Source organism: Felis catus, chromosome F2 (assembly GCF_018350175.1).
Source record: "Felis catus isolate Fca126 chromosome F2, F.catus_Fca126_mat1.0, whole genome shotgun sequence".
NCBI lineage: Eukaryota > Metazoa > Chordata > Mammalia > Carnivora > Felidae > Felis > Felis catus.
In genome coordinates this window covers 77,980,190-77,986,189 of record NC_058385.1, presented here as the reverse complement: position 1 = coordinate 77,986,189, position 6,000 = coordinate 77,980,190, and the positions used below count along the sequence as shown (strand labels likewise).

The window sequence follows — 6,000 nt, the reverse complement described above, 5'->3', positions numbered from 1 at the left end:
CTATCTCAGCAGATGAGGGGCCCCAGCCTCCGCCCCTCAGCCTGGGCGCCTCTCCCCAGGCTCAGCCCCTTAAAATGTGCTCCGCAAGCAGCTCATTTGGAGGCCGCCACCTCAAATCAGATAATACGCTGCGTAACACGGTCTCCACCGCCACCTGTGCCTCCCGGAAATCACATTCCGTTCAATTAAGTTAAATGGACTCAAGTAGAGTCACATGGCTCCGCCATTTGCCTGATTTGGACAGAAAGAAAGGAGGGTGGGAGCGGCTTGTGCGTCCTGGCCTGCCGGGGTCCTGATGTGAGGCCGCGAACAGGATGCTATTTCAGAGAGGAGACGAACCGCCCTCCGGCCGCCTGCATTTCCAGGGCCCAGAGCCCCTTCAAAGGTACCAACCCTGACGATGAACTCTGGGAAAACCAAGGTAATGAAAGCAGCCACCCAAGTGACACTGTGGGGCCACAGCGGTCTGCGGGGAGGTCACTGAGAAAGTGATCTCTCAGCAGGCAGGTCCCCCTGGGACATCCTCCTGACGCATCCAGGATGGTCTGTGTTTTTAATGTCTTGTCTCACTTTTTATTCTCAGCAAACATGGATTATGTTCTTTTTTGGTGCATGGGACTCAGCTGCTCCGTGGAGGCATAATCTGCTCCCCGGGGCCCCCTCCGGCATTTACGCTGGACGCTTCTCTGAATATCAGTATTCTGTCTCGTAAAATGGGCACAGCAGTTGTAAGTCTTCCCCTTGGAGTAGGTAGGGGAAGGTCAAATTACCCAGTGTATGTTGAACTACTTTGCAAATTGGGAAGCACACACGTGTTCTTTTTTCCTTCTAAAATATGAGGTTTGCGTCAATAAAGAGTGTACTGGGGTCCCATGGCTGCTGTAACAAATTGTCACAAACGTAGTGGCTTAAAACAACACAGACTTACTGTCTTAAAATTCTGGAGGTCAAGAGTTCAAAATCGGTTGCATCGGACTATCACCAAATGTCGCCTCGGGCTATAATCACCTGCTTTACTCTCTGGAGGGGCTGAGGAATAATCTGTTCTCTCGCAGTTGCCAGCTTTTAGGGGCCACCTGCACCCCTTGGCTTCTAGCCCTATTCTTCCGTCTTCAAAACAAGCAACAGACAGCCAAGTCCCTGCTCTCTCTGCTTCTCTGCTGTCTGCTTCCCTCTTCCACTTATAAGGGTGCTTGGCATTACATTTGGCCCACCCAGAAAAATCTCAAAGTCAGCTGATTGATTGGTAACCATAACCCATCTGCCATCTTTGCTGTGTAAACGAAGGAGGACATGGCTGTCTTTAGAGGGGTTATTATTCTACCCACCAACAAGGGGTTGCTGAGCTGGGGTGGATACAAGCGGTCATAAACAGGCAGAACAGCTCCTATTATTAAGAAGCCTACACTCAATTGTGGTTTGAATCCTGGTTCACTATTTCCTCACTGTGTGACCTTGGGCAGGGAACTTAACCTCTCTGGGCCTCAGTTGCCTCGTCTGTTCAGTGTGGGTAATGACAATAGTGCCTATTTCTTAGGGTTGCGTCTGAGTTTAAATAAGTTAACACATGGTAAGTGCTGAGCCCTGAGGACGGTAGGCCCCTAACAGATAGCCAGTAGCCATCATTAGCGTGATAGAGTATCTGTGGACTGAACGGATGTAGAAGGAAACAATAGGAATCTTCCCTGAGACAGGCTGTGGAGGTCACGTCAACAAATTTCAAACCACATTCTACTGGGGAACACGACACGGAGTCTGTAGACAGGATTAGAAAGGGATTCTTGGAGAGGAGGAAGTTTATGTGGTGCTTATACACTGTTTGTACACCCCGTGTCCACACCGCTAAGGAAGTGACGAGCAATATGTCAAGGAATCTGCATCATCATCATCCATCTGACCAATAAGAACCCTGAAGTGCAGAGAAGTTAAGAATGTCTGAAGTCTTATAGCTGATAGCAAATTCAAGCCTGCCTTGTCAGAATCAAAAGCCTGGGTCACCCGACAATTCCCCCTTGAGAAATTAAATATGGTCACTGTGATAGTTAATTTTATAGGTTGACGTGGCTAGGCTATGGTGCCTAGATGTGTGGTCAAACGCAAGTCTAGACGTTGCGGTGAAGGTACTTTTCAGATGCGATTAACCTTTAAATCAATAGACTTGAGTCTACCCTCTAAAGCAGGTTCCCTTCTCTCATGACCTTCGTCCAATCCCCTACAGCCTCTGGAGAAGAGGCTCAAGTTGCCTGAAGAGAAATAGGATTCGGAATTCTCAAGTTTGCAACATAGACACCCTGCCTGAGTTTCCAGCCTGCTGCCCTGTGACATCTGGACTCGAGACCGCAATGTCACCCCTTCCCTGGGTCTCCAGCCTGCCCTGTGGATTGCAGACTCATCAGTCCCATATTGTTGTCTTGGTCAGTCCCACCCCAGCCCTTCTTCCCTGTCTCTGGAGAACCCTGGGCAGGACGGTCACCATCTTCTACATTTAAATGTACCGAGCCAGGGCCGGTATGGTTCAAAGCAGCGTCAACAAGTGAAGGAGAGCCTGGGGGATTAGCATGGTTTGGTGTGAAGTGAATTGGGCTGTAGTGGGAATACTGGCTGCTAACTCCACCTTGCAGTTAACATCCTGCGCCCCTGGGCTCACCATTCAACCTCTGCAGGCCCCGCCCCCGCAACCCAGGTACCCTCCCTAGCTTTAGAAAGCAATTGACCTGATTCTCCAGAGTCAAGTCAGTTTCCTCTGGCAAGAAACTGTGTAGGAGCTCAGACTGCTTTGGGGTATGTAGTTATCCTTGATGTAACCTTTAGAAAGTTCCCAAACCCAGAGAACAAAAGTGTCCGTGGATACTGAATTTGGGGGCAGAAAGGATATCGGTGAGTCATCATCCCCATCCTCTTAGTTACGCATACGAGCGACCGGGACCCACAGGACAAGTGACCAGACCACGGTCACCAGGAGTGTGGCGGGAGTCAGAGCAGGTTCCGCTCCCCATTTCCAGTGCGGGCCCTTAGGAGTTCAGCTGTGATAAACGATGCCACGTCTCCCACCTGACAAGAGCAGCGGCATTTTATGTCAGGGCCGTTCCCATCCTCAAGACAGGAAATTTTCCAGAGAGGGCAATCGGGGGCCTTTTTAACAGAAGCAGGACATTCACAGGAAATGCCAAGTGCTGACTAGTCTCCGCACAGAACCCTGAGCAGAAGCTTCCAAATGTCAGTAGCTCAGGGAAAGACAATATCCAGCTGTATAAATTCAAGACCCACCTCCCCAAATAGTAATTATTCAAAAGTATCTCTTAGTGAAAACAGGAGGAAAGGTTGGTTTCCTTTCTTTGTTCGAATTCCTCTTTGCCACAGATGCTTGCTGTGTCTGTCCAGAGCTGGCTCCTTCAGAGGCTGGTTGCTCTGTGCCCCGTAGCATCCAGCCACTGGCCATGTGAAGCCACTGTTGGTCTGCGGGCTCCAGTAGGGATTTCTAGGGGCCGATGCTGGTTCCTTGTTTCAGGAACTGTTCTAGGATACACCTAGTTTTTGGAGTTGATGAGAAGATACAGTCTCCCTCGGTCAGGCTGCTGAGAATCTGAGATGCCGATGGATGCTCCATGGCTGGAGAGCGTCATGTGTGGCATTAGGCTGAGTCTGAGCCCCACTTCTTTTGTTAGCTGCATATTCTGAGTAGAAGTTTCTCCTTACTTCCCGAGCCATCCGCGATCGGGGGTCACCTCTGCTGGCAAGAGTTTTGTACATACATGTAGACTGCCTGGGGTGTGTTCAGCATCCATCAAGTGTTTCTTAGGCGTGAAACTAGCAGTTCTCTGTGTTCTCTGTTTTGAAGTCCTCGTGAGAGAGAGAACAAGGTCCTGAGACATGTCAGACATGTCTGGCTGACCAGGTTGGGTTGTCTGAACCTTATTGCCTTGCCTCACTGGGGGAGCGTTTTGAGCATTAAGATCCACAAAATGGTAGGATCAAGGTAGTCAAACGACTAAGATCCACTGACAGTATATTTCATATTACTTTGGAACACTGACATGTATCAGGCATGCCAGGGTGTATGTGATGCGCATTTAGTTATTGGTTAGTTTAATATTCAGTGTATGTAGTGACCATCTGCTATGGTTTTCTTTTCTTTCTTTCCTTCCTTCCTCTCTTCCTTCCATGCTTCCTTTCTTTCTTCCCTTCTGCCTTCCCTCCTCCCTGCCTTCCCTCCCTCCCTCCTTCCTTCCTTCTTTTTCTTTTCTTTTTTTTTTTTTCTTTTTGGTACTGTGCTAAGCAGTTTTGTAACACAGACTGAGACTCCTGCTGTCCCCAGGAATGCTCAGGCAGATGTGAGCAACTCGCCTGTTAGAGCACCTTAGTTTGGGACTAAAACCACGGCTACTAAATGATCCTTCACACACACAACCTTGAACCTTAGTTGTTGTAAGATGAAATGAGAAGGCTGATTTCTATTTTTTAAAAATGCTTTGAAGGAAACGTTTTTAAATGTCTGTTTTTTCAAGGAAAGTATTATCTGATTTGGGAACTTTGCTATAACTCCTGCAAAAATAGGCTGGGGTAAAATATTGGAAGTATTTTTTCCATTGCAAAATCAAATGATTTAAAAAATATAAATAATTAAAATGAATTTATACTAATGCGATCATTAAATCTCCAAGGTGTGTCTCATTTGTTAGAACTCAGATAACCGTATATGAGGCCGCTTAACAAAGTGTTGGAGTTTCATTCATTAGCTGTATGACTTTGGAAAACATAGTCTTTCCTTTTTTTTTTTAATGTTTATTTATTTATTTGAGAGAGAGAGAGTGCAAGCAGGGGAGGGACAGAGAGAGAGGGAGAGAGAGAATCCCAAGCAGGCTGTGTACCGTCAGCACAGAACCCCACGCAGGACTGTGAGATCATGACCTGAGCCGAAATTAAGAGTTGGACGCTCAACCCACCCAGCCATCCAGGCACCCCAGAAACTTAATCTTTCTGAGGCAGTTTCTTTAGCTGCCAGATGAGAATTGTTCACACCTCCCGGGAGATTCTGTGAAAGCTTAAATAAGGCTTCGCCTGTGAACGTGCCTGGTGCTGTGCTCGGAGCGCCGTATGCCAGCCTGATAATCACCTGCACCTTCCTGCTGTGCATCTCTGGGGTGCAGCAAAACAACTTTCTTCTAGATCCCAAAACCCCTTTCACATCTGAAAGTGATTTTCGGTTGGAGCGAGGCTGGGGACAATCAGAGGGTAGATCTTGTGCATAATGCAAATAGCCAAAGAATGAATTCTTTTTTTAAAAGTTTATTTATTTTGAGGGGAGGGAGGAGCAGAGAGGGAGGGAGACACAGAATCTGAAGCAGGCTCCAGGCTCTGAGCTGTCAGCACAGAACCTGACACAGGGCTTGAACCCATGAACTGTAAAATCATGACCTAAGCCAAAGCCAGATGCTTAACCAACCGAGCCACCTAGGTGCCCCATAGGGTAGCTTTTTAGGATTAACTGAGAGTAAAGCATTTAGCACTGTGTCTGGGCCAGGGTAAACTGTTCACCAAACCTTGACATTTGTGATGTTGATATTCACAGGGTGGAACACGGAACTTGAAAAAGTAGTGGTTGTTCACTAAATACGAGTTCAGAGGATATATAAAGAACAGTGAATAGCCATTTCCAGGAGCAGGAAGCATTAAACACAAGGCTCACTCTGCTTTCAGTCTTTCTATGACGACAGAGCCGCTCTGATATTCCTAAGTTGTATGGAGGTGATGTGATAGCATATGGTCCTTGGATAAATGACCCAATCTTTGGAGAGAAAAACCTGCCAATCTCTTCTCCCTGCTATGGGTCAGATGTTTTTTTTCCTCCCACGCATATTTCAGTACTTGAAAAGATTTGTGTCCCTCTGCCCAATGAGGACCATGCCTGTCTTGATCAACTCGTAGCGGCCAGACTTGCCATAGTCTAGAAAGACAAACTTTTGGTCCTGGAGGCCTGCCCTGACCCACTAGTCAGAGTGA

The 6,000-nt window shown here is 47.5% G+C and overlaps 1 long non-coding RNA gene across 1 annotated transcript in view; it reads left to right on the top strand.

The window, feature by feature from the left end:
* The first annotated feature begins 240 nt into the window (after positions 1-240).
* The window catches only part of LOC123383144, a 51,315-nt gene continuing 45,555 nt past the window's right edge, over positions 241-6,000 (top strand). The window contains exon 1 of the long non-coding RNA XR_006592574.1: positions 241-421. This is a non-coding gene — a long non-coding RNA (uncharacterized LOC123383144). The remainder of the gene's footprint in view (positions 422-6,000) is intronic.